Genomic DNA, 27,812 nt, shown 5'->3' with positions numbered 1-27,812 from the left:
GCCACTAAGAAAGTGATAAGAAGAACACTGCTACAAGTATCATCCTAGTAATATTAAGCACCAGGCTAAGCAGGCCTTGAAGCTAATTTCTTCTCAACATCAGAAAGGTTTGCCTCACTTTTGTCACACTGGCTTTCAAAGAGACTGAAAAAGAGACCTGAATCTCTGCATGCCTGGGAGTCCTCAAATTGCCAGCTTGATGTGGCACTGAAAAAGCTGGCCAAATGGCCATACTTTAGGAAATTAAACTGAAGATTTCTGAAGTTAATTCATTGTCCATCTGAAATATATTTCGCTGTTAATATTGAAGATATATGTTCAGTAAGTTCAAAGCCATTAATGTCAGAGTCCCTGCCTTTCCATTCCCTAAGTATCTTTCATATCATCTGCTGTGCTCATAGTGTGCCTTATGCTTTTATTCTAAACAGTGACTCCATTTCCAAGTACATGCTGTAGCTTCTGGGAAACCATTCATAATTAGAGCAGTTTAATAACCAGAATGAATATTTATAGTATAAATTATTTGATGCATAATCTTAGTCATAAAATTATTTTCTTCATGCATTTTTGACTAGCTTTAGTGACAGAAGCACCAAAATATTCATGAAATACAATTGGCTATAAAACAGCATGTTACACACATATTTCTCTGAGACATGGTCTCTCTCTTCATTGTAAGAAACAATATTTCACAGAAAACCAGGAAATTGTTATATGCCATAAATAGTTTTTATTTCTAACAGAGATATGCTATTTTCACTCATAATCAAAACTGTTTTATTAAGGAAGATTTTCCTAGAGACAAAAAGGACCACAATGTTGTAACACTATTTTCATGTTGGTATTGTGTCCATTATATTTATTTATTCATATACTTCAAGTTTTTAATTTATTGGATATGTCTGAAATGGTCTGTCTGACTCACCACCATCAATTTGAAACATTAATGCTTCTTGCTTCTTTCTTCTTTTAACTTCTTTTCAAAACTTTTTTTTTCTTTAAATGAAATATTCCATTTTGGTGTCTAAGTGAAAATGGTCATATTGTTATTTTCTCTTCTGTTCTGTTTGCTTCTTTCTGATGAAGTACTTAATACAATGTCATTTAGCATTTCAAATATATAGTTATAGTCATTAGTTGCCTTGGTGATGGATGTGTTGTGTACCTGAGGGACAGTTGTGTGTACTTTTCTGATGTATTGATGTAGATCATAATTTGACAGGAACATTCTACAAATCAGAATTTTACTGCCAAGAAAATGCCAATAATGAATTTTATGAGACTAATTAAAAATATAATTTAAAAAATTTCTTTTAAGTTTGTATTACACATTAATTTGCCCAAGACAATTCATTAAATGGTCCACTACAGTTTTATAATGGAAGTCTGCATCTTTTGGTCATCCTAAAATTTCTTTAACAAACCTTAGCAAGACAAGCTCACTGTAAAGATGAAGGCACAAACACATTAATCAGAACAAAGCTAGGATTTACTGCAGAAGCCCCAGAAGATTAAAACCCAAATATTTAGCCATGCTGCTCATATCAAGCTCCTTGGCAAGGAACTATGTAAAGGTGGCTTGCACATCCATCGTGCATAGGAAAATCCCTAAGCCATTCTCAGGTCTCTGACAGATAGCCCAGACCTCTGAGCTGCCATTTTAAAGTGGAATGGAAATAATCAGGTGGGTAAGGCTAAGGGGAAGCCTTTCAGACATACCCTTCTATGTGGCATTTCTCTCTGGACTGGCTGCTCAGAATGTGCTTTTAAGTGATTTTATGTTAAATTCTTCCAATTTCCAAACTGAAAGAAGAGGGATCTTACTTTCTGCTCTGCATTCTGTGTCAGGCCCAAAGTAGTTTAAACACTGTATTGAAACATACTTAATTTTTATTATAATAAAATGTTTATTTTTATTTTCAAAAATATTTTTCAGCTATCTTAAATTATTCAACAGTACCCCATAATACACACAACCATTTCTTTAATGGCCATATTGTGATTTCCATGGTCTTATCAGGAAACAGTTATTTCATGACCATGCAATACATGCTTTCAGCCTGGCCCTGAAAGAGGAGTATGATAGCAAAAACTTAGAATGTTCAATCAATCAGAATTCAGTATATCTACCTTTTAAAGAATTGCCTTGAGACATTCTTCTATATTGCAGATCCTTTGTTCTCAAGAAACTTTAGATTTTAGAATGATAGCTTTGATAATACTAATAGACATATAATAGATGAAGACCGTAATTTAGTAAGAAATAAGTATGAAGAGGGAAGCTCTGTGTAGAAATGTGTTCTCATTGTGTCACTGGCAGGAGGTATCTTTCATGAGCTCAGGGAACTGTTGTGCAGAAGTTTTGCAAGAGCTCTTCTCTGATGGTTCAGGCAGTGCATACTCACCATAGCATCACTCTCCATGTTTTGTGGCTCTGGTCTGGAAATTCCTTTGATGTCACATCGAACCAATTTTTTAATTATCTTAAGTAATTCAAAAAGTTTCTGCTGCATTTTCATTAGGCTCTCAACTCCTGCCACTATCAGCATGCTCGACCTTTTAATTCTTCTTGTAAATTAGGTCTCAGATGAGCAGCTTGTATTCTAACCTATTAACTGCCAGGAGTCTGAGTAATTTCTCACAATGAATTAAGACTAATCAGTATCTCAGAAGACTAATCAGTATCACAGAACTGGCAACATCAGTACTGCAGCTCCCTCAGCTTTGTACTTTCTTAGGCAGTGACTGTTGCAGCCATTTCTGCCAATTTGGGAGATTGTGATGGCATCTTTTCCCTTTGTTTACACAAAAATATGGCTTATTACCTTCTTGTTTGCTTTGTTTTGGAACTTTTTTTCTAATACCTTATGTATAAATTAATGCTGAATATCACTTTTTCCTAGATAGATCAGCAGCCTATGAGCAAATAGAACTATAATGCTCTTGTTTCAGAAACCCATGATAGGAGGAACTATAGTCTGCTAATGGGCACTGAGGGACCATTTGTAACCTCTCAAGAAATTCAGGGCACTGTACTGTTTAAACTTGTGAGTATTATCATCATAAAGGGTTATGAGCTGTTGCATGTATTGTGGAAAGTTAAACCCTAAAATAATCTTTTTAAAATCACTGGAATTATTCACTGGATGCATGTAGTCTATTGTGTATGGTTTAGGGGATTCCCCACTTTAAAGGAACCATTTTACTTTAATTAATTTGAATTTCATTGAATTCACAGCACAAATATGCAAAGGGAAAGGGATCTAGGACCTTTATTCTTTCTCTCCATATCCCATGGTTCAGTATACAGATACCTCATAGTACAGAATCACAGAATGGACAAAGATTGCGGGGACCACAGTGGATCATCTTGTCCAACCTTCCTGCTCAAGCAGAATCATCCTGGAACATATTGCAGAGGATTGCTTCTAAATGTTTCTTGAATATCTCCAGTAAGGGAGGCTCCACAATATATCTGGGCAACCTGTTCCAGAAAACATAAACTAATTATTTACTGGCTTTCACAGACAATGCAGGTCTAAAATTTAAGAAGCTATCAGCCTAAGGATTAGAATCTTTGTTCTTTGGCTTAGGAACCTGAAAAATATTGAAACAATCAGGCCAATAGGTGAATGATTTCTAAGGGAACTTCAAGGTGTTGTGCTGGGTATGGGAGAGAAAAGCTGTAGAAAAATAAACAAGGATAAAACTCACCCAAGAAAACTTTGCTTGAAAAAGTAAATACATTATAAAACCACAAAAAAAAAAAATCTGCTGAACTTCATCAGGAAAAAATCTCACCACACATCTCTCACTGCATCATCTGAAAGCTGAAGAATAAAAATCAGAAAGAACTGCTGAAAACCCTTCTCCTTTCACAACCCAAAATTTTGGTTATTTTACATTTTTTAAGACAAAATTTGGTTTTGAATTTCATGAACTGAGGCAGCCATTGTGCAGAGGTTTTCCCAGAGCTCATCTCTGATGGGTCAGGTCAAGCATACTCACCACAGCATCACTCTCCATGTTTTGTGCCCGTGGTCTGGAAATTCCTTTAATGTTATGTCCAACTAATTTTTTAGTATTCTTATATAATTCAGAAAATTGCTTCTGGAACCAGGCCTCCCCCAGGACCTCTCCTGTTGCTTGGTATTCATTCAGGCCCCCCTCCCTACCAGTGCTGTGGCTTTGCTGCAATGCTGCTGCCACTGCCTGCCATGCTGAGACGCCTGACTCTTGTTCTTTGTCCCTTCTGTGGGTGGAATACACAACCTTTTGGCTTGAAAACTGGAGTAGAAAATAGTAAGTGAGCTGCTTTCTAATTTTCTAAATGAGAATATCTTATTTATGTGTACTTGTATGCAATAAAAGGAAAGGTAAAAATCAATGCAGACTTTCCCTTCAACATAATGTATAAGAGCATTCCACTGATTTCTTCCTTTTCCTGTCTATTCGTTAGGAAAATCAGATGAAGAAGAATTATGTATGGCCCTATGTGTGCTCAGGGGAAAAAAATGTTTTTTGTTGCTTTCTGTTAAAATGCACTGACTCTCAGTTTTAGGAAATACAAAGCGAGACTATGATCTCACTTGAAAGGAGGTGCAGGTGGAAGCCAGCCATACTAACACAGCTGTATATTCTTTCCCTGGCTGCAGACCCAAAGCCATCAAAGCTCTTTTGAACTGCTGGCCAGTCAGGATAGTTCTGGAAGAAGAGAAGGTCAGTGCAGACCAGGCTTAGTGCTGAAAAAGATTGGCCCCTTATGCATTTTCCAAATTTACTCAGAAAAGGGAGAGAATAGGCAGTTATGTACATAATCATGCAACATGCTCCTAAAGCTGTAGCTCTTTAACAAAAATTGCATTTGGATTACAAAACTGCTTATGAATTATGACCAACTTGAATAATTTAATTTCCTTACCAGAGCCTCAAAAGTTCTGGTAATTAACCTCATTCTTAACTGAGGCTAGCAGGGAAGCTGTAACACTCCCTTTGCCTCTCTTGTTTGCATGAGTTAAGAATATTACCCACAGCTTATATAATTGTATCCTTCTGTGTTCTATGTACCATTTTTCATTCTGGATTTTTAGCAAAGAGAATTGAAATTAATTGCTTTAGGAATTTCATAATTAAAATATTCTATTTAGCTTGTGGAGTGTTAGAAGATAAAGGAAATCATATTAAAAATTATTTGAACAAGTAAGTATTATTTTTATTTTTGCTGCAAAATAGAGTGGTTTGCCCCAGGCACAAATAAATTCAGTAGGACCTTTTCAATTATATTGTGTGATTTCAGATCATCTGCCAAACCTGATGCTACAAATCTATCCTGAATTTCAGAGGCTCCTTCAGTTTACCTGTCTGTTCCATGATATGAATGTCAAACTGACCCAATACTCCATTACAATACACTGAGTTTAGCTCTGTTCCAGGAACAGAAATAATTATATTAGGAAGTTTTAAAGATAAACAAAAAAGACTGTTGGTTTTTTTTCTGACATAAATAATTTTGCAACTATAACAAAAAGGAATAAAAATGATGCAATTGTCAAAATTTCACATTTTATGTGAGAATATTTTATGATTTTTTTAAGTAAAGTAAATATGCAGTTAAAATAATTCAAATCTACCTGAAAAATAGTATTTAAAAGATTTCTGTCACTAAAATAAAATTTCAATTAAAAGGGCTTTTTAGCTTGATATCATGTTCATGCATACTGAGTACCTTAGTGTCTTCAAGGTCTAGAGTGGCAATCCTGCAAAATGAGAAAAGACTTCCCCTGATACAAAATTTTTGAAGAGTTTAAGAGAATTGTGAGAAAGCACATAATATTGTAGCTCTGTTAAGAACAAATTGAATTTTAATTAACTTAACAAAACTAAAATACATTCATAGTCTTTCCTCATAACTGGGATCCCCAGCATACCAGTGCATAGTTTAATTTATTCTGATTCCTGTAATGTCTTCAAGCTCAGTCTACACTCACATAATGCAACCCACACAAGTATGAAATGAAATCAGTGTACATGAGAATGCATTTTATTCAAATATTTTTAATTAAATAAGACTAAAATATTCAACCACTTTTTTGAAATAATTTTGAAGATTACTTTTTGTGTTTTCTTTCCTAAGGTGTTATACCAAATATAAATAAAAATGTATATTATATAGATGTCCATTATATTTTTGCTTATTGTTTTAGTAGAAAGAACATATTCACTGATTTAAAATTTCCTCTTTGAGATTAGTTTTTCAGACCTTTTTTTCCTGCTAGTAGTTTCCCATGAAAGTACCATTTTCAACAAGAAATTTTGCACTGCAAAATAATCCAGGAAAATCTTCATAATTCTTTGCTGAAAATCAGGGATAAGCAGCTTACTGCGGTTGACTAGGGTCTATTTGCCAGTATTGCTCTTTTAACCAGCAAGAAGGAAAGTGCAGACTAAACTACATTAACTTTTTAATTCTTGCTTGTGATGTATTTTTCAATGCCTACAGACACATTTTTTTCTTTATAAAATGAGTAAAATATAAGAGTTAACCTCCACAGTACTGAGAGGCTTTGATTGCATCAGCTGTTGACAGGATGATAATATTGTTAAGTAACACAAAATCATTTAATTGATTGACAGAACACACCTGAAATAAAGTAAATCATAAGAAAAATTCAGACTAATTGCTTGAAATGAAATAACATTCAAGCAAGCTAAAAGGATAAAAGATGCAGTCCCAACTAGAAGGCTAAAAAGCAAACATATAGAAGTGTTATGGATATATTTTAATGTGACTTTTTTTCATCCTTTTCAGTCTTTTCATTTACAGTATCAGAGCCATCCCTAAGTCTTTCTTCCTCAGGAGAACAGAAATATAATTATTTTAATTTACATCAGTTTGTCTTACTTTGTCTTTACAGGAGATAATGGGTACTAACTGCATGACCAATATATTTATAATCTTTGTTTCAGAAAGAGGTTTCAGAAAGAGATTTTAATGTAGTTCTGAAACACATGTATTATGTTCATGTGTCTGAAAGACAAATATTTTTTCAGATCCATAGAGTCTCCTTTGAAATTATATTGTGCACAAGTAATTTTGCTTTTCTTGTTTGCTATTTGTTCAGTGTCCAAAACTGAAATCTGAAAAAGTATTTGTAAAGAAAAGCAAAATTAAAACATTATTATGATCACACATTTGTAGGACATAGACAAAATGTCAGGAGTCATTAGAACAATGGAAACTGCAAGAGTTGAAAGTACTGATTTAAATCAGGCAAAAGGACTAAAATATTTTGTCATTTTTAAAACAAGAAAATCTCCCTCTGTGAACTGGATGCTTAAGCCTTCCTTCAGTCACTAATGTACAGTAATCCAAAGGCCGTTTACATCTGTCTCTGAGCAATAAACCCTGAAGCTGCATTTTCTGTTCGCAGCACTGAAGTTTACCTTCAGGATGATCATCTCAGCAGAGTGAGCCCAGTGCAGTCTGCAACACCTTAGGAAAGACTGTGTCTGTGCTTTTCCTTAGTTCTTCTTGCTCTCTGTACCTCAATTCAAAGACCAGGACTGAGTTCCTGCTAGGGGACTTGTTCAGGTAACTTCACAAGCAACATAGGGATAAAGGTTGTTTAGGGGAACACATTTGTCTACCGAGGATAATATGATTTGTATACCTTCTTTGTTGATCTTTTGGCCTCATTTACTATAACACAGGAGTTACACATTGATGTAAAATGGAATATGCACGTCAGATTCAAACAGTTTGGTATGGAGAAATGACATTGTACAGTACTGTGAAGAGATCCTTACTGAGGCCATGAATGCTTTGCGACTGAGGGATTACAGAGGCCCACATCACCTCATTGCTTTAAAGTAATTTTTCAGCTTCTAATTTTGAAGCTGGAGAAAATAAGGCTTCCAGGCCAGTGGAGACAAAAGCAAAGAGTACAGCCTTAAACCAGGGAGAATATTTTCAATGTTTTTATAATAACCAACAGGACAGGAGATAGTACAAGCTAGCAGTTGAGTTTTTGTGTCAATGCAGATGATTCCCTGATCAAGAAAAAGGAGAATTTCTTTTCCTCTAGTGTCTGAGGGACTCTGACCCTGAGGGAGTCATGAAACTTGAAATTTCAAGAGACTGTTCCATATATATATTTCTTACTTTTCCAAGGTAAGGACACACAATACCTCATACCACCTGTTCAGTTGCTTTTGGAAAGGGCAAGGATGACTAGGAACTGTAAAGAGGAGCCAACCCATTCTTGTAAATCAATATAAACACTTTGGTAAAGAGCAAGGAGAGGTAGTTCCCACTAGGTCACTGAAACTTTGCTGGTGTTTTTGGAATTTTAGCAGTTTCAAGAAAAGTGTCGGTTAAAAGAAAGTAGCATTATTGGTATTGCTTATGTGACGCTTCATGGCCACGAAAGGAGAAACGGGATTAAGATTGCTCTCATACTTTGTCACCTTTAAAATAAATGGGAATATTTCAACAAATTGATTTGGAGTTGCCAATAATTCTCTGTAGCCCATTCTATTTTTGCAGCAGTATGTGTTTGAGAAAGGTCTTTTCAGCAGAGGTTTTGTTCTGAGTTTATCCTCCTTGATCCTTCCACACACTGTATTGATTTGCATGGCTTCTACAGTCTGTGCTTTGCACTGCTGTTTGTATGCATCTTCTTATCTTAGCATATCTTTTCAACACTACTTCAAATTAGTTTATCTCCTGCATTTTAGCTTGTATCTAGAAACTTATCATTTACCTTATGATTAGTTTTGGACATGCTGTTCAGAGGACTACTTTGACTCCAAATAAACCCTGACAATTCTCTTACTTTGGACCCAACATTTCCTTATTTACCATGTTATTTTAAAGTATTTTCAGAAGTTAATTATTTTTTTCATATTCTCTCTTAGTTCACAGAGCATTTGGCACAACTGGATGCAAAAACGAAATCCATTTGACTTTTGAAATTCCCACAGGATATTCGACATGACTTTTTACTTTATGTAATGAGAGTGCACAGATGTTTTGGAAACACTTTTTATGTGTGTGCTTTTGAAATCCATTGTTATCTTTATTATTGTTTTTCATAAATGATCCTGATGTTTCTGCTTTCTTAACCATCTTTGACTGCCTTACTTGGCTGAAAGACACTTGACACCTTTACTTCAAGGTGTGGATATTCTTGGTGGGCACCATTTCCAGGCATGGGAGGAGCGAGATTAATTATCACATTATGATACCCATGTATGTGTTGAAACATGGACACAGCATTGAATGTTGCCATGTACTATCTTGATCAATTGTGCTATGGCAAAATAAAATACTATAACACATAGTCAGCAGTTACCTGGGGTGTGGGAGGGTCTCCCAGAGTGGGTTGTTGTGCTAGTTTCACTCTATTATTTCCCAAAGGGTTCTATTGGCTCTTCCCACAGTGTCCATAAACACTCTGTCCATGAGAAAATTATTCTCAGCTTGATTTTCATCTCTTTTTTTGTTTGTCCCTCAGAATCAAGCTTTGTACACAACAGAGTGGCAGATAGAGTATGTGGCACGCAGCTAATGACTCATAATGACAGACTCATAAACAAGCTAATGCATGACAGGGAGGGTTATTTTTTCTTTCAGAACACCCTTCCTTGTCCCTTTTGTTTTATTGGGGTTATGTGCAGGAAATACAGGAAAGGTGCTTACTCAAGTACTTATCTTTTGAAATATGTCCTTTAATTAGAAATGAGCATGATACCTGGTATATTTGATCCAGAAAACAAAACTGTGTTTTTGAGGTGTGAAGCCTCCCCTCCATCTGGAGGTTTGGTTGGTAGTAGAATAAAGCAGCAGGAGCAATGGATCTCAGCCTGCACAGGCAGAGCAGTGACAACCACAGGCTCCATTGGAGTCTCCTCTGGAAGGAAGAGCATAGCTGCCAGAGCACCTCACAGCTGTTGCACAAATATACAGTGTAGAATGAGCTGTGAATAACAAGTCCCAGTAATTCATGGACTTACAGATGTGCTGAAGCAGCACTGTTCTGCATAGTTGATGCAAGAACTTTTGAATATGTTTGTTTTCCTTTATTGACTGTATTATTATTAATCATGCAGCACTAATACTTTGTGGCTGAGCAGCAGGAAACCTGCCTGTTTGCTTTATTCTACCTGCTGCAATCTGAAGTCCTCAGGAAGAGGAAATATTGCACCACCCTAGGGTGGGATCCCTTTGGTAAAATATGAACCAGCAATTGAAGGCAGCACAGAGGAGAAGTTATGGCCGAGCCAGGTAGAATTATTACCAAAAGAGATTTTTTTTAAATCTCTCTCCTAAGCAGAAATGATTGTTCTGTCTTTAAAAACTTACTTTATTCCTTTGTATTCATCTGCTAGTAAAACATAAATTTAGATATTGAGAACACAATTGTGGTAGTTTTAGTGTGTTTACTTTAATGAAAAGCTGTGGGTATATCCACCTCAAAGCCTTGGTTCATACAAGGACCTCTCAAAGAAAGTTGTCGGGGTGCAAGCAGGGAAGCTTTTAATCAGTGACAGAGGGACTTATTTTTTTTCTGATAAAGGAAACAGTTAGACACTGATAATTGGATCATCAGGCTTTCTTGGCATGTAGTTTCCTTCAGGAGAGCTAATATCAGTAGCCGTCATTCAGACGAACAGATGGAAATTTGAAGATGACTTCTGCAAATAAAACCCTCACTAAATTAATAATGCTGAGACTTAACATCAAGTAACATAAATTAATGAGATTTGAGATAAAAACATCCATGCTCATACAAAAACATGACACAATAGAGACTTAAGTGGCACAATTGATTAATATAACTGTGCCCAAATACCTTTTTATTCCTTTGAACAGGAGCTATTATACAATACACAGCCAGGTTTCCAATGCTTTATATGTGGGGTATACAAGGGAGAAGCAGATGATACATCATGTTCTTTTGCTGAGACCCAAAGCTTTACCAAATTAAACATTCAATGCCATTAAAATAACTTTTGAGCTACATTTTTTTCCGCCTCAGAATGATGCAGTTGATCCTGCCTAATTACTGTCAGTTCTGTCTTCCTTCCTTGAAAGGAAGCTGAAAAGTTGAAAAGTTAAAAATTTACCAAGCTAGTGAACAACCCCCACAATTTGGAGGAATAAGGGAAATTGAATCAGGGCTATAGTCAAGGGGAAAAAAAGAAAGAATGTTGTTTCTGAGTAAGCATGCAAGGAAGTCAGGTTCATTGGAGATGAATGGCAAGACAGTAGAGGAAGAGGAAGGAGCTATATGGAAGATAGAACATTGTAATAGAAATGGGAGAGGAAACAATTATGCAAACTGCTATTCAGCAGAGATGGAATGTGTAGGCAGAAATAGAAAATGGAAAAACAGAAAAATATCACAATATCTATACCTAAAATTTTGATTCAGGCATTTAGCATGACAAAAAGAGCAGGTTGAGCAAACAACAGTCACTGAAGAAGGAAGCAAAAGTACAAAAATATTTGGAGGCCAAAAGACAGGAGGGAGCAAGCCACAATGTGGTGGTATTAGGCATGTGATGGTCGTTTCTAGACACATGAAGCAAGAAAAAGGAGAGAAAGGACACAGGCATGGGAAAGAGGTTCTGAGCTGTGGTGGGAGGGAGGAGGCAATATGATGTGTGTGGATGATGCACAAGACGGGTAAAGTAAAGAGTATCCCAATAGCAACAGATATCACCACCAAGATGTCAGATGTTTAAATTGAAGTGGAAATGTGTGTGCATGGCTTGGGAAGAAACAGGATAGATCTGAGAAATGAAGAAAGCAAAGCTGGAAACAGTCCAATATAAAATAGGAAAGAGTCAAGTTAGGCACTAAGAAGATAGGAAGTATAAGGATATAATGCAGAAGAGGGTTGTGGGGAGTGGCAAGTGGTATAGGACAGAAATCCAAAGGGAATATCTGAAAAGCCCAGTGAAAATAATCTGTGCCACTTCACCACACAAGCGTGCACTATGTCAGCCTGACACAGATGGAGAAAAGATGTTAAGTTGAAGAACACTTGCAGGAAGTGCCCTGCTGCTTTCTGTTACCACTGTGTATCCATACAACCTGGGACACAAACCCACCATCATTTTGACGAATATTCCTCTCCCAGAGGACATTTCATAGTCCATATGTCCTGATTTGCCTTAAAAATGCCAATACAGAAGTCAACAAATACAGTGAGACATTTTGTGTCAGAAGATGGGCATTTTTTTCTAATGTCACTTTGTGTTTGTAGAAGAATAGGAGACATTAAGCCTCTGTCTAGTTGCTCTTCTGTAAAGACAAAAATAATGTGCTTGAACAGGACATATTAGAACACCACACATTTGAACTCCCATCTGTGTTTTGAAGTAAGCATTTACAATCCTCAGACTTCCACCTTTCCTATCTCTGTCACTTTCTGCTCCATCATATTAGCATTTCAACAATGTACAATGGCATTTGGAAAAATGCAGCTTTCATGTTGCTCTTTCATTTACACAAAACAGACAGTGTCAGGCATTAAATTCCAGCATTCATTTCAGAGTTTTCTTTCCTATAAGACAGTCTACATTTGCATCATAACAATATAAATCAAACCCCCAAGGAACCAGAAAGCTGTCCTTGAAGTTGGAAGTAGTATTATCTCCCAGGGGTTTACTTGATGAGTTCTAGTGTCTGGGTATGCCAGGGTATATCGGGTGTGCCTAATAAAAAGCCCATATAGCATAGCCTCTATGAGTAGGAGAGATATGTAGATGTGTAGAACAGATATGTAGATGTGTAAGATTTCTTTAAGTCAGAAAAATGTGCACCAAATAATGTGCTTAAATATTAAATATTAACACTTCATCATCACCTTATTTTAAAAAGTCATTTTGCACAGTGGCTCAGGTGAAGCACAGTGTAAAATCAGATCATAAACAGCAAATGCTCAGCATGTAGACAGATCAGAGCCACCCACATTACCCTACTGAAATCCTATAAAAAATAAAAGAATAAAAAAATAAAAGAATAAAAAATCCTTTGGATTATTAAGCTAAACACACAATATTAAATAAATACATAAGAAAAATGTAGACCTGTTCAGAAACTCAAATCCTGTGTGTTTTTGCACTGAAAATCTTTGTATTTTCTATTAGGAAACAGTCACACAGTTTTCCATTTAGAATGCATAAACCTACTTTAGAAAACTGGTTGCTTATTGAGAATTTGAGGCTGCTGAGGCAGCAGGGGTTTGTGCACCTGAGGGGCACTTCTGTGGGGTATCAACCAAGTCTGTCAGTACCTGTGATAGCAGCACTCTGTGGAGTGAGGCAGGGAGGCTGCCTTGCCTGTTCTTTTGGTGTATGTGTCCATACAACTAGTAAGCAGAGACAAGAGAAGCCTGCTTTCTCCCACAGAAAAATAGGAATTCAAAAACATATAGGACAAAAGATTCTATGGAACAGCAAGTTCATGCACTGTAGTGCTCTTTTCCTTGTGAACATGCAGCACATGCCAACATTCTCTGTCTGTATATACGGGTGAACGATCCATTCAGAGACTGTTTCAGATATGTAACATCTGGGTTTCCTTAGTTCAATCTAATAATCTATCAGTAAGTCCTAAAGCAAATAATTTTTGAGCTTGAACACAGTCACTTCATAAGTATCATTATTGCCATTATCACTAAGTTATACAATCAAAGATGAAAAAAGCCACACAAGCACAAAAGAACAAACAGGAGCCTCTCAGTGGATATAGATTATATCCTCAGAAACAATTGAAGCCTTTCAATTCTCAGGAACTGAAGCTTGATATTCCTATACCATTTGGGGCCAAACTTTGTCTAGTTCAAGGATAAAAGAGCTCATCAGAACACATGGAAATTTTCCACTTGTTTTAATTGGCTTTGGATTGGGTCCAAGGAATGAATTTTGTTGTCCCGTGCTATTCATGTGCAGCTGTTCACAAATGTTAAATTCAGTTTAAAAAGCTATGCATAAACAAGGTTATTATGGAATCCAGCTCAAAGCCAAGACTCATCCAATTCCTTTGTCTGTTTTTCTCTCCATAACTGTCACTGGTCATGGTGTCTTAGATGTAATTATTTTACTCTTTCACATCTTAATTACTATTTTTGCAACAGGGCTGAGGCAAAACAGGTGCAGTCCATTTTAGAAAATGAGGTTTCAGCATTTGTTTTCATTCTACACTAGAGCAAAAGACTTCTGGACCTTTTGAAATTTTTCATGGGAAGGGAGATCAAATCTGTCTTAGAATGGCTACTAACTTTGCAGCTGGGGAAACACTTATTTTACTGTCTCACTTTTTGTTGGCAAACCACTCATTAAATGGTCATTTTCAGTAGATTTTGTTTATGATCTGAAGATCAAGTGTTCTTGATTGTCTTTGCCTTCAGAAGCCTGATGTCAATGAAAGAATTTATCAATAAAACTTAAGTTTTCCAAGAAATGTTCCCATTTCAATCAACTGTAATGTCCAGTTTCATCTAGTATGGGAAAGAAAAAAAGAGTTTTCCTACAGGATGCAGTATAAATGCAAAGCAGGCTTTGCTAAAAGTAAAATAAAAGAAGTATTCCATTAGGCAGGTTTTATTTTCATTCTTGAAGTCCAAGATCTGACCAGTAAAACTCTTAATAATTTTAATAGTTCTCCATACTTCAAGAAAATGGGACTTTCAAAGAATATTGAAAGTCACTTTATATTCTTCATTTGCTCTTCTAATAAAATCTAAAGTTGAAAGGCAAGATATTTCAAAATACTTGCTGAATTTTTTATGAATTTTCTACTCATGCAACTCCGATGAGACCATTCTTGTTGTCTTATTGCTTTGCTTTTGGAAGCCTCCACCTCTACAATTTAGTTTCGCTTTTCTGTAGTTCAGCCCTACAACTCTTGCCCACAGGTTTTCTTGTTCTTAATTATACCTCCATCACTTTTAAACTGTTTTCCCTTAAGGATAAAATTTTAGTTTCTAAATATTTCCTCTTTATGTATTAACTTTTTAGATAACTCTGATCTTTCAACAGCTCCCATCTCTAACTCTGTTCCTTCTCTTCATGCTTGTCTATTTTATCATTATCTTTTCACTGTGAAGAGCTTTTACCCTAGATGGTATTCTAGGGGTGCCTTGGCAGTGCTGAAAGTAGATGTCTTCAAACACATTTAATCTCACAGTCAGTACTATTCTTTAAATAATTCTTCTTGATATTATTTTATGCTAAACCCCCAAGGACCAAATCCTTGGCTGTTGCAAAGTGCATATAGAAATGATTGTAGCTCCACGAATTACACTAACCATCTCTGTGACACTGATATTTTCCTGAAAAGTTAAAAGTCCAGTATTCAGAACTAATAAAAACGCCTGAATCCAAGCATATAAGCTTAGTCAAAGGATAATGATATCATCAGTAATTCTTGTCTTCTGAGAGGCTAACCCTTAGCTAACAGAAAGTGTGCGTGTAGATGATTTTGGGCTTTCTCATGATTGTTCATTGAAAGTTTATAACTGTGAAGTGTCCTGAGTAAAAGTGTCACATTGATGGGACATGTTGAGATTCTGATTAGTAACTCTGCTGTATGAAGTTACTGAAGAAGCTGCAAATCTTCACAATTTCCAGAATCAAGATAGATAGAATTACAACTGAAAGGCATATTCTGCTCAGTAGGAAAATGACAAAAGCATAAAGTAAAGATTTTTTGCAGCTTTTGTGTGAGAAACAGGCCACAAAGTGACTGAATTTCCAGAAATTGAAAGCTGCTCCAGAATAAGTTATATTCTGTGCTGAGTCTTTCACTGCCTACATATTGTGGCCTTACAAAGGGCAGAAGCTAAAAGGAATACAATTTGAGAACATCCATTTCTCTCATCACAGCTGCAGCGCTACCAAGAAGACATATTGTGGGTGATAGAGGCAAGAAATTAATACCATTTTTACAGCATGAATGCTCACACTCCTGCACTCAGTCTCTCTCTGACTCTCTCTCTTATGTCTGATGATAAAAATCTCTTTAATATATCACCTATTAAGCTTCATAACCATGCAGAAATTGTCAGCAGAAATGTTAACATTTTCTTTTGGTATTCTAAAATTTAAACAAAGGGAAAATAGAAAGGAAATAGAAAGAAAAATGCTTTACATTTTCTTTGAATTGGTGTAACTGGTCGTAACTGTAATTGTTTGACATGGTGCAATAACATTCAATCACTGCATCCAAAGGCATGATTCTGAGAAAAAAATTAATATTAGAAGCTTATATATTCCAAAACCTGTAATTCAACGTAAAAATAAGAAAAACCTAAACTCAGTCCCTGTGGAATTATTATCCATATTTTTTCCTCTCTAGAGGTTTTTTTATCTAAAACTTTTTAACTATCAAGGAATGAGAAACTTCAAATTGGCAGTTTGGTTATCCTTAGGGTTTGCTTATCTATGGTCAGATCGAAAGTTACTTTTCAAACAAAATCCACAATAACACTCCCAGACCACTAGAAGTAGTTCTGTATCTTTAGAACTCATTATTCTTGTCCTCACAGGAAATGGAATATGATGGCAAAGTTTCCAGCTGTAGGTGCACAGCCACTGTAACTACCATAGCACTATTCTATGAAACTTCAGTCTCAGGATGATGCAAGACTTTGAGACTTTTAGAACCTCTGGGTTTTCTTAGCCATAGTGGAGTGTGTGCCTTTCTATTTTCCATGGATTCTTTTGAGGTGTGCCTGGGTCATTAGACATCCTGGGGAAGAGAAAGAGAATCAGAGGAAAAAAAGCTACTCCCCAGATGAAGGTGAAATGCAGGACCCCTGGCGTTATGGATCTGTAGCATGTAAATGAAGGTACACAAAGAAACAAGATGGCTCAATGTATAAAAGAACTAATGGGCTTGCAGAATAGGAATTATTTTTGAACTCTGGTAATACTTCACACTTAAAGAAATTACAGTGCTTAGAAATATCCATACAGAAGTACAGAGTATTCTGAGCTGGAAGGGACCCACAAGGATCCAGTCCATCTCAAGTAAATGGCTCATAGGGAGTGTAAACACACAACCTTGGCACTATTAGCACCATGCTCTAACCAACTGAGCTAATATATTATCTGAGAAGTTATTGGACCTGAGTAGAACACAAGTAAAATCAAACATTCATTTTAGAAACAAGTATCTGATCATATTTAAATCCTTCAGGTATTCTTGGTCCCATTACTCTTTCCTCAAGGGATAGGCAATATTTCAATACTTGATTTTGGAAAATAAATCAGAGGGAGATTCTAATAAAAAACAAGCTGAACTCTACCTATTTAAAATTCATTTTAAGCTTTAGACCTGACTTTCACATTCATCAAGTCACTGTAAAGTGACTATGTTAAGAAGGTATGAATCATGCTCCACTTTTAGCTATCCATCTCTTGAACTGGGGCCAGAGCCAAGACACTCTCTCTAGTTTGCATGGGATGTCTAACTTTTAGACAAGCTAAAATTAAGTGACATGGATCAAATCCATAAGTTTTCTAGGCTTTAAACAAAATCTGAAATTGAGCTCTGTCCCACAGGCATAAAAATGTTTCTTAAACATAAGACCATATTTCTTCCTAACATTATATGTAAGAATACTGTTATCTCTGGCACTACTTGAAGTTTAAAAGCTTAGCCTGAAGTTAACATCTATCTCACCATATGTGTTGCATAGGATTTTGCAGTTTTGTTTGGTTTGGGATTTTTTTAAAGACAGAAAAAAGGAAGACCAAACATAAAAAGATGGAGCTGTAATCCTCAGGATCTGAAGTTCTGTTAGTTTTATCAGCTCCTAGAGGGGAATGATCCTTACAAGGGGGTCCATTCTTTCAAATCCTAGCAAAGTCTGATGGTAGCCATCCCTAAGCCTCCAGAGAATAGAGAAATTCATGTGATTTTTTGCACTGATAAGCTGAGAAATGCTGCACACTGTATATGATAACCTTTCCTGTGATTGCCTCAAATATGTTTTGTCTTATTTAACCATACTATTCATTATGGTTTTTCTATACCTATGGGAAGAAATTATTTAAAAACTTACCTTGTGCCAGTTTTCTTCCTCTGAATGTACTTGAGATAAATCATACACATGCAAATCCTTTATTTTCTTGAATCCAAGGAATTCTAAATTTCCAGAGGAGAGAAACCTCTTCAAAAATTTACAAGGAACTTCTGTTCATTTTTGACATGTTATCTTTCTATGTAAAACTGAAAAATGGGAAATCTCTGTTGTTTTTTGGGCAGTTTTAAGAGTTTTTGCTCCTATCTATGTTACATGTTTTTTCTGTCCACTTCTACATAAAAATATGGAGAAATATTTTTCATTATCTTTCTGCAAGAAATTTCTTGCATCTACCATATGATTAAAATCAAGCATTTTTTTCAATGAATTTTCCATTTTTGACCTTAAATTAAATTAATCTTCAAAAGCAAAACAATAATTTTTGTCAGATAAAACATCTTTAATGATGAAACTTTGAATGTGTTATAACTGCTAAATTAATTTCAAGCAGAAAGAGATACACTGTTTTGGCTATAGCTTTCAGTCTTTTCTGCTATACCACAAATAACTATTGTGATAATTTTCCTGAAAAAAGTTAAATGTCATTATTTGTATCTTAGATTCAAAGAGAAAAGTCCAAAGATAAACAGTAATTTTTGCACAGTTAGGAAAAGTACTGTAATATTACAGAGCCATACCATTCTAATCACTGGACTATCCTAAAAAGGAAATTATTATAAGCAGCAATATTAATTCTTCCTCTGAACATAATTTGAATATTGGAAAAGAAGTTAGTTCCAGAATGTGGGGGCAACAGAGGCATTATGGAAAGGACATTGTGTCACAGGTTTTTGACTCCCCAGGAGACTGTGGTTTGTGCAGATGCAGCTGAGTGTTCACCTGACTGTGCTCCTGAGCTCTGATGGGCCAGAATTGATTTGATTTACAACCAACAAGCAGCTCTTCCCATGAACACTGAAATTTTAAGAGAAAAACATGCTTTCAGAATCTTCAGTTTGAACCCAAAGAGACTGCAATGAATCTTTCTCTATGCTTTGCAGAAGGGAAAAGTGCAGAATTCAGATATTATTTAACCTCAGATATTTGGCATGGGTCTATAATTTTCACTTAGCATTTGTACACTCATTTTTGAATTTCATTTTCTTTGGAAGTGAAAAAGAGAATTCTAGAATATAGATAATGCTTCTGCCTCTGCTTAGACTTCAGCTTTTTGATGAATAATCTTACCTGCAATCTGATAGTTCAGTAAAATTTATTGAAAAAGTTAAGTCTTCATTGAAAACTCTCATGTGATCACCCCAGTGCATTTGAGACCTAATTGGACAAATCCCTTTGGAACTAAATCTGTTATCATTAGTTTATTGGGTTGTTCCCTGTCATCACAAATACTGGTGATAAACCTCCCACAGGTAAGGTAAACCAGAAACAATTGTGTTTGCATTTTTAAAGTAATTAAATATTAGGGCATGCTAAGGGCTTTTTTTCATTAAAAACCTTTGAACTTTAAAAAAAAAAAAACTTTTGCTTGAAAATTATTTTTTTTAGTCATTGATTCATAGAATTTTCTTTACCTCTTGTAAGCAATTCTACCACTGCAGGATACTTTGTGAATGAGCAGCAGCAGATATATTTGTCTCAAATGAGTCATCTGCCTTCTTCTGCTGAGATCAGCAGCAGGCTGCTCTGCTTTGATTTGCTCTGTGCTTACTCTTTCCCTTCATTTCTCAATAAGAAAAGGTGCAGGACAATCGGACCTACAAAGTCATATCATCCTGTGGACTGGCAAGCAGTTATAGGGAGGTTTTGTTCTTCTTCTGCCCTGATAACTGTTTATATTTGGTTTTCATTTAATATAGATATACAAGGGCAAAATACTGGTACAATTCACTGAATCTTTCTCATTTTTAATTCTCAGAGAACACTTGAATGCCTAAAAAAACTCCATAATATTTTAGTTCCAGGGGAAACTGAACCTCTGTCATACATTCACAGCATTCATTAGGAGACAACCATTAAATCTGCTGTATAGAGAATGACTTTTCTGTCTCCTTTGTAAGGATCCTGGTTGTGATCTTTTATTTCCTCATTAAAATGATACCATCTTCTTTCCTATATGTGACCTGCTTCAGTCTTGCAAATGTTGCTAGTATTGATCTATACCTGACTTGGAGATAATAAGGCTTTGCAACCAAACCTGTGGGATTCTGAAAGCTGCCTGCAAAGTCTGATCTTCAGCTGAAGTTAAGTAGGTTCTGCCTGTGCTTCTGTTTCCCCCAAGCGCTTTTGTCAATTGCTCCTTTAAGATAAATTCAGTGGTTTTAAGGAGTGCCTTTAGTTTATTGGTACTTTATTCCTAATTATATGACCAAGCTATATACCTTTGCTTTTAAAGCACATTTATTGGCATCCTGTCAGGCAGTACATTGATATTTATGCTTAAATTGTTTGGTTTAATGTATGACTTGGCCTTGACTACTGTTATCTAGAAGAAGTATCGATTCTTTCTGAACCCAGTTGGCTCTGCAGTGTTCTGATACAAGCTTATTAACTGACCCATATCTTAGATCAACATCTTTGACAGAGTTTGCCTTAGGGGAAAAAGGAGGGTGCTACAAACCCCATGTGTTGAACATTGTGCCTTTGTGGCTTACAGAAGCCTTGGTGGTAGAACTACCTGTTTCTGAATTGCTACAAAAATAGCTCAGTTCACTGACTTACACTGAGCTGTATTTAAACCAAAACCAACAAAGCAAATCTCTGCATTTCTTTGGATAATTGCAGTATGTTTCCTTGCGTTGTTACTGCATTACTAGTTGAGGGGCATACCTATAAACCAACAATACCAAATCAAGTAGCTCAGTACTTCTGTCTTTTATTACAGGTTTTGCACTACTCACTGTATTTGAGTTCCTCCAGTGGGAGCTGACCCTGATATTAGCTCATTTGGGTAGGGCAGGGTGATCAAGGTTCCAATACCCATAAGGGCCATTCACTTTAGAGATGGACCAAATGGTCCTTCTGGGTCCCTTCCAACTCAGGCTATTCTGTGAATGGAAAATCTGTTTTTCCTTTGCTAAGATTATCTGATTAAGGACTTTTTCTATGCAAATGCAGATAATATAAAGGGCATAGGAAAGAAAAAATAGACACGCAGACCCGACGCACAAATGTAAGACCAGGACAAAATCAAAGCCTCATCAGTCACACTGAATTACTCATGGGCTATCAAGAATCCACAGCCAAACTGAGGACTTCTGACCAGGAATGTTGAGAACTTGAGATCTGGGATGCTGGAGGTTGGAGAGTGGTGCTCAGTGGGACTATGAAAACTAATGAAGGACTGAAAATCATGAAGAGCCCTACACCTGGACAATGGCAATCCCAGACATGGATGGAGGCTGGAGCAGAATGAGAGCAGCCCTGCAGGAAAAGGACTTTGGGGTGTCTTGGTGATGTAAAGCTCAACACAAACCAGCAATGAACAAGGAGGAGCATGAGAACCAAGGAACAAGGATGGACTGTTCCTTGACTGGCATTAGAACACCAAACCAATGTTTAAGCTGTACCTCTTTTACTGTTCTGTTTTAGAAAAAAAGTAGATAGTTGTCACTAGAGGACAATATGAAAAATTTACACTGAGGCATCCATATTAAAAGTAATATTCACTTCAGTGAAATTAATTTTACTTGGTAATTAAAATTTGGCCTTTTAAAGCTATATCTTTATGCATTTGTAAAGGTTAAATACTAAGGCTGGGGACTTGGACAGTTGTGGAAAATATCCACAGAAATTTCTAGGTATACTTAGACAGTAGAGACAACAGAGACAAGCAATATATGTTAGAAATGCATTTGTGACCATGCATAATTGGGAAGGAATTCTTTGGATACTTGGGAAAAGTCAGATTTATCTCTGCATGAATTGCAAGACCCATGGAAAGAGGTTGTCATAAGAATGAAAATAGTCTTGTCCACTCTGAAAATATGTGGAAAATTCAGAAGTTCTGTAAGATTCAGAACCCTCTAGCTAGCAAATTTAGGCACCTGCAGAGCCAAGCTGCACTTCTGGACTGCCAGGAGATTTTTTGATGGGGTTTCCAAACTTTCAGGTTAAGTAAGTATAAGATTACCTGAATCCTGTCCTACTTTCCATCACATTTGTTTATAACTGAATTTCATAAATCATCTTCAGAAGTCTTGTTCTGAATTCAAACATATAGATTGCAACGCATACAGAATTTTGAACATATTTAAATAAAATTATACACTTGTTAAATGTCTTCAAATGCCATGTGCCATATCAGTGTGATAACAGTCTGATACAGTATGGAAACTTGGGAATGTATGTAAGAATTTGAAGCAGACAAAGTGTCAGAACATGATAGCAAGACAGCAATTATATTGTGAAGACTGGTTGGCAGGATTAAGCAGGAAAACTGGGTAAATAAAAAGGGGATAAAATAGTACACCTCTCTATGTGAGAAAACACTGGTGGCAACCTTGTAGGTGAAAATACAACAGAAGTTATTTCTGAAATACCTCTGGGATTGCAGACAAAGAGGGCATTTTCTTAGAAATATCATAGCATTATGTTATGATGAGGTAAAATATTTAAGAGAAGAAGACTAACTAATTAGGCTCATATAGCTAAGTTTAGAATAAAATTCCAGCTTTCCTTTTTAGCAAGAAAATATCAAGAAAATTACTGCATTATTTTACACAGTCCTGTAATACCCCAACCTGTAACTTTCAGCTCAGTTCTCAACAATAGTACTTGTAGCAAGTAAACCTTCCCAAAGAGTTTGTATACACCTTTATTCAAAGCTTATCTTTGTATTAGGGGATGATTTTACTTAGAAAATAGAATCACTGGGCTAAAGAACTAGAGCACAATGGCAGTATAAGCTACAAAATATAACCACACATTCACTATGTGAGCCTTCTCCCTATTTACATTCTGAACAATATGATTCTGAAACACGTGGCAAGACTGCAGCCATGTACTAAGAAAACAGTCTACGATTGCATAAAATTACACTAATGTTCACAACAAGGTTTCCATGAGTGGAAGCTATGCTTAGTGGAAGGTTTTCTCATATGGATTGTATTTCGGCTATCAGGTTGCGCAAGGACCTTGTTTTCTTATTAGCTATGTAAGTAGAAGGAGAAACCTCATAGAATGAACTACCTCAAAACCAGCTATGCCTGTCGTTGGGTCTACTAACTATGCTGTTGATGTTGGGTCTGTCACAACAAGGTTTTTTTATTCCTTTCTTTAAATCTTGATGCTGGCAGAATGGAAACTGGAAGACTAGCATCATGATTCTGAAAAGAAGAATATGTAAAAACTTCTGTTTCTATATGTCCAAGAAGTCATGGGATCTTCCTCCAATGCATTGCACAAGAAAGTTTGTTCATTGGTAAGTAGCACAGAAGGGACACTCCCCCAAAACAGGGATTGGAAAACAGTGAAAGCAATGTCATATTATTTATGACATTCAGATGACAAGCAATATGCAGTTGAGATATATGCTTAGAATTTTTGCCTGTTTCTGCTTTAGGTTGTTCCTTTCTGCTAGCTAAAGAAAGAGTATGTTCACCGACATTTGAAAAAATATGTCAGATCTTAGAGTTTTTATTATTCATACTTATTGCTAAAATATATTTTATGGGGGTTTGAGCCTAAAATATCCCTTATTGAGAAAGTAATGGTGAATTGCACATTAAAAAGATGACTGTAAAAATGAGGAGGGAAGGGTCTTCTCAATAAATAATTGTTATTTAAAAAAAAAAAACAAAAACAACAAACCAAAAGAAACATGAAGCATTGCTTGATGCCCAGAGGAAAGTTTGTAATAGTAGAGAGATTAGAAATACCAGATGCTGCACTTGAAGTTTCTGTAAAGTAACAACTAAGCTGACCTTCTCTACTACATAACTTGATGAAAATTTGATACGAGAAGTTGAGACCTAAACTTCATACTAAAAAGCAAGTTTATAGTTTTTAAATCTCTCTCTTATTTTGTAGCATAAACCTGTGTCTTGACCTTTGTTATTTTAGTAAACCCAGTTTAAAATCATCTTGTTTGAAAAAGAAATTTAGGGTACTGATTTGATTTTGAATACATTTTAATAAAATACAAAAATAGCAGAGGTCAGACATTAGTGCTAAGGGCAAATTCTAAAAAGTAATAACCATATTCCTATTGATTTTAGTGATGCAGAATCAAATACAGTTGACTAACATTACATTTTTTTTCCACCTACTTTTAGGTTTAAAACAATCTTTTAGATATGTGTCTGGAAATAAAAGAACCAAATATGTCAAGAATATACTTTTAACATGTTTTATGACATATTTTATACAGAATGAAGTGTTAATCTACAGAAGGAAGCTTGTCAGCACTCTACAAAAGCAATGCAGGTCAAGTCACTCCTTCCCAAGGTATGTACCCAGCACTTTTATGCAGGAAAATTGTTTTGACTCACTTTGTTTATATTGCAGATAAAGTGAGAAAATAGTAAGTAAGAACATGAGGAATTTTATTTATTTGCAAAATGTAGGAAAATGTGAGCTTGAGAGGAAAAGAATAACATCTTGTAAAGACTGAAGAGCTAAACTGCATTGAAGGTTTGTTGCTAAAGACACAGAGTAAGTAAAATGACCTTTGATGGAATTGTATCAGCAAGAATGGATTATTTCTTAAGATGATCTGAACTGGTAACTGATTTTTTGGTCCCAATCAAAAAATCCCCTTGAAGTTCCTTCTCAGCCCAGCGAGTTTTCATGTACAGAGATTTTGTAGGCATGTTGTAGAATCTTATAATAAGGCACATTAGAGCTTTGTGTATACTAACTAAAAAGAAAACTGCTATGTACTAAAATTCTTTGAACACTTTTCCTCTGAAATTTAGAAGTAACTTTTTTGCCACTGTGCTATCAACTACAGATGAGTAGATGAAATTGCAATGAGCTGCTCAAATACTTAAATTTAATTGACAAGACAGACTATCAGAGAGAGGAAATATCATAAAGACAGGGAAATAGAATGTATTTTTATTACTTAACCTTGCACAGTCATTTAATTGAGGCATAAAAATGTTTGTGGGACAAGTAGTGACAATAAAATTTTGAAACAAGGCATTTTCAAGATGAGAGAAAATAAAAGATGTCATCAAAAAGGAGAAACAAAACTATGACATATAAAATGAGGAAAGAAAATTTTGAGAAACTGACAATAAGAAATAAGAAATTATAAAGAGAAGATGTAACTATAGGATTGCTCAGTATTTCACATTTACTGATTGCTTCTGTGTCTAATTTTCACACTTGAGTTCCAGGTGATACAATTTTCTCCCAACCCAGAGCTGATCTATACATCATATGTCTCATTACTTATACTCTTATTTTTTCCCACATTCTCAGCCCTTTGATCATTCCTTCCAGAGTTTGTTTAATATAATTCAGGGCAAACATTAAACAAAGTATAGCATTACTGCCTCTAGCAGAGCATCTTTCATACAAAATGATGTTGAAGTACCCTCCAAACTGGTTTACAAGTTTGAAATTGCAGTTCAGTTTAACCTTCTGGGGTTGGTGAAAAGCAATGGGTAAGTAATTAGGAGGAGTCCTGCATTTCCCTCGCAGCCAGGTATCCTCAGGATTTGCTCACCTTTGCACTCACAAGAAAATTTGGACCTGTGGCAGCCAGTGTGCACTGGTGTGTAGGAAGCCTCCCTGGAACTGGTCTCTCAAGTGCTACAGAATGAGCAGGTAGCTCTGGTAAGGTACTCCAGCTTCTGTGGGCAGATGTCTTTGTTATGTCCTGACGTGGTGCAGATGGTGTCCAGGCCAGCTGGACAAACAGGTGCTTATGCACACCTTGCTCAGCCATAAGGGCTTTGATTTTGAAGTTAAATAGAGGAATTACTCTGTGTTTCTGATACCATAAAACAATTCACAAGAAAAGAGGAAAAATATAGCTCCTGAAATATTAGTTACTGCATCTCAGCACAGCCGGTATCATGGAGAAACTGCCCAAATAGATCCTAACTCCTTTTTGTTTTTTAAACAAGACAGTTATACCTGATCTGCAAAACAATTAAAACATGAGCTGACAATATCTCTTGACACTAAGATATTCAGAATAGTATAAACGAAAGGTTACTGTAAAGTGTTGTGGATAGGTCACAAAAACAGTCAAATGATATCTACAACTAAATATAAATAAATGGGATAAATGTGAAAAAGCTTTACCGCTATGATGTGCACAGTAATGGGCAAGTCAAATGCTAGGACTAACAAATTACTAAAAAAAATAAAAGAAACTAGAAAAATCATTTAAGGAAAATGTACAAAGAACAGCAGGAAAGACATCTGTAACTGTAGGGATGAATGGTCTTCAGTCTGCAGAAGAGATGATGGAGAGGATCACAGGTAACAGTTTTTAGAAACAGGAGGAGTTTGAAGAAATCAGCCTCAGCTGATTATTGTCTTGTACAGTACATAATAAGGAGCTCCACTAGAACTAGTATGCTACAGACAAAACACAAACTTCTTCCTATGCAGCTGAGCTGGAATTTCTTTACCATGGGATGCTGCAGAGGCCATATGATTCCATGACATCAAAAAGAACACAGTAAGTTTGTGTCAGAAACACCCTACTGATGTTTATTAACCACCACCAATCCCCCTGTGGCCCAAAAAGCAGCAGAACATTAAATCATGGGAAGTGAAGTGGGTATCTTGGGGACTGTAGCATTGCGCTGCTCATATTTGCTTTTCTAAGTGTTTTATTACTAGCACATGCTGTAATAGGTTGACCTTTGATTTGACCCATTATGACCCCATTATGGTCTCTATTACTTTTATCAACTGGAGATCAAGGTATTTCCATAATAACAGAGAAACAATAATGGTTTGGTCAGTAAGGAGAGCTCAGGCTGTACTGTGCCAAATTGAAATCACATCAGAAGAAATTAAAGTCTGTTGTTCTATTTGTAAAGAGTGTTTAAGCATAAACCTCTCATACTCTGCCAAGCTGCAATGTAATTAAAACAAAAAAGCCTTTTATACATATTCTTCCTGAATTTCTGTACTTATTAAAACTTGAATAGACTGGCATATTAAAAAAAGTCCACATGTCAGTATGCTTTCAAAAAACATTTCCTTATGGGTAGTTTAATGGCCAACAGTATTAAGAATTGAATACATTTTGATGCAATGAACTAAACATTAAGAAGGCAAAGAACAGATCCTGTTCAGTCCAGTACAGCTGCTGAGCTGGTTGTCTGTCTGTCACCCATGCAGTCATTCTGTACCAGCTCCTGGTAGTGACTGCAGCTCACAGGGGACCCTCACTGGACCAGCCTGTTCCTGAAGGAATGACCCCACGGGAAGGACCCATGCTGGAGCAGGGGACCAGCATGAGCTGGAACAGGGTCACCACACTTTGGGTAATTCAGTCTTTACTTCCCAGGACAAAATTACTTGGATCACATTTCTTTACTTCTAGATAAAATCTGTACAACTATCGGAGCCACTCTAGTGTGATTTTCACTCCACTTTTCATAGGATCAGATGAAGTTCTTGCAAGAAATCCCTGGTTAAGTACTTGGAGCACTGAGAAGATGTAAGAGGGAAATATGTGTGGAAATAAGTGTGAAAATGCCATACTTTCCATTCTTTCTGTTGTGTAAGGTGGCCATATGACTTTTTAATTTAATTCCTGCTATCCTGTGAAGACAGCTA

The 27,812-nt window shown here is 36.0% G+C and overlaps 1 long non-coding RNA gene across 1 annotated transcript; it reads left to right on the top strand.

Moving 5' to 3' along the window:
* The first annotated feature begins 4,203 nt into the window (after positions 1-4,203).
* Positions 4,204-24,506, top strand: LOC113458587 (uncharacterized). Its single transcript, XR_003378960.2, has 3 exons — positions 4,204-4,302; positions 23,357-23,481; positions 24,430-24,506. It is a non-coding gene; the product is annotated as an uncharacterized LOC113458587 (long non-coding RNA).
* The last annotated feature ends 3,306 nt before the right edge of the window (positions 24,507-27,812 follow it).

The sequence above is a fragment of the Zonotrichia albicollis genome, chromosome 4 (genome assembly GCF_047830755.1).
Source record: "Zonotrichia albicollis isolate bZonAlb1 chromosome 4, bZonAlb1.hap1, whole genome shotgun sequence".
NCBI classification, from domain to species: domain Eukaryota; kingdom Metazoa; phylum Chordata; class Aves; order Passeriformes; family Passerellidae; genus Zonotrichia; species Zonotrichia albicollis.
This window is presented reverse-complemented; position numbering and strand designations above follow the sequence as displayed.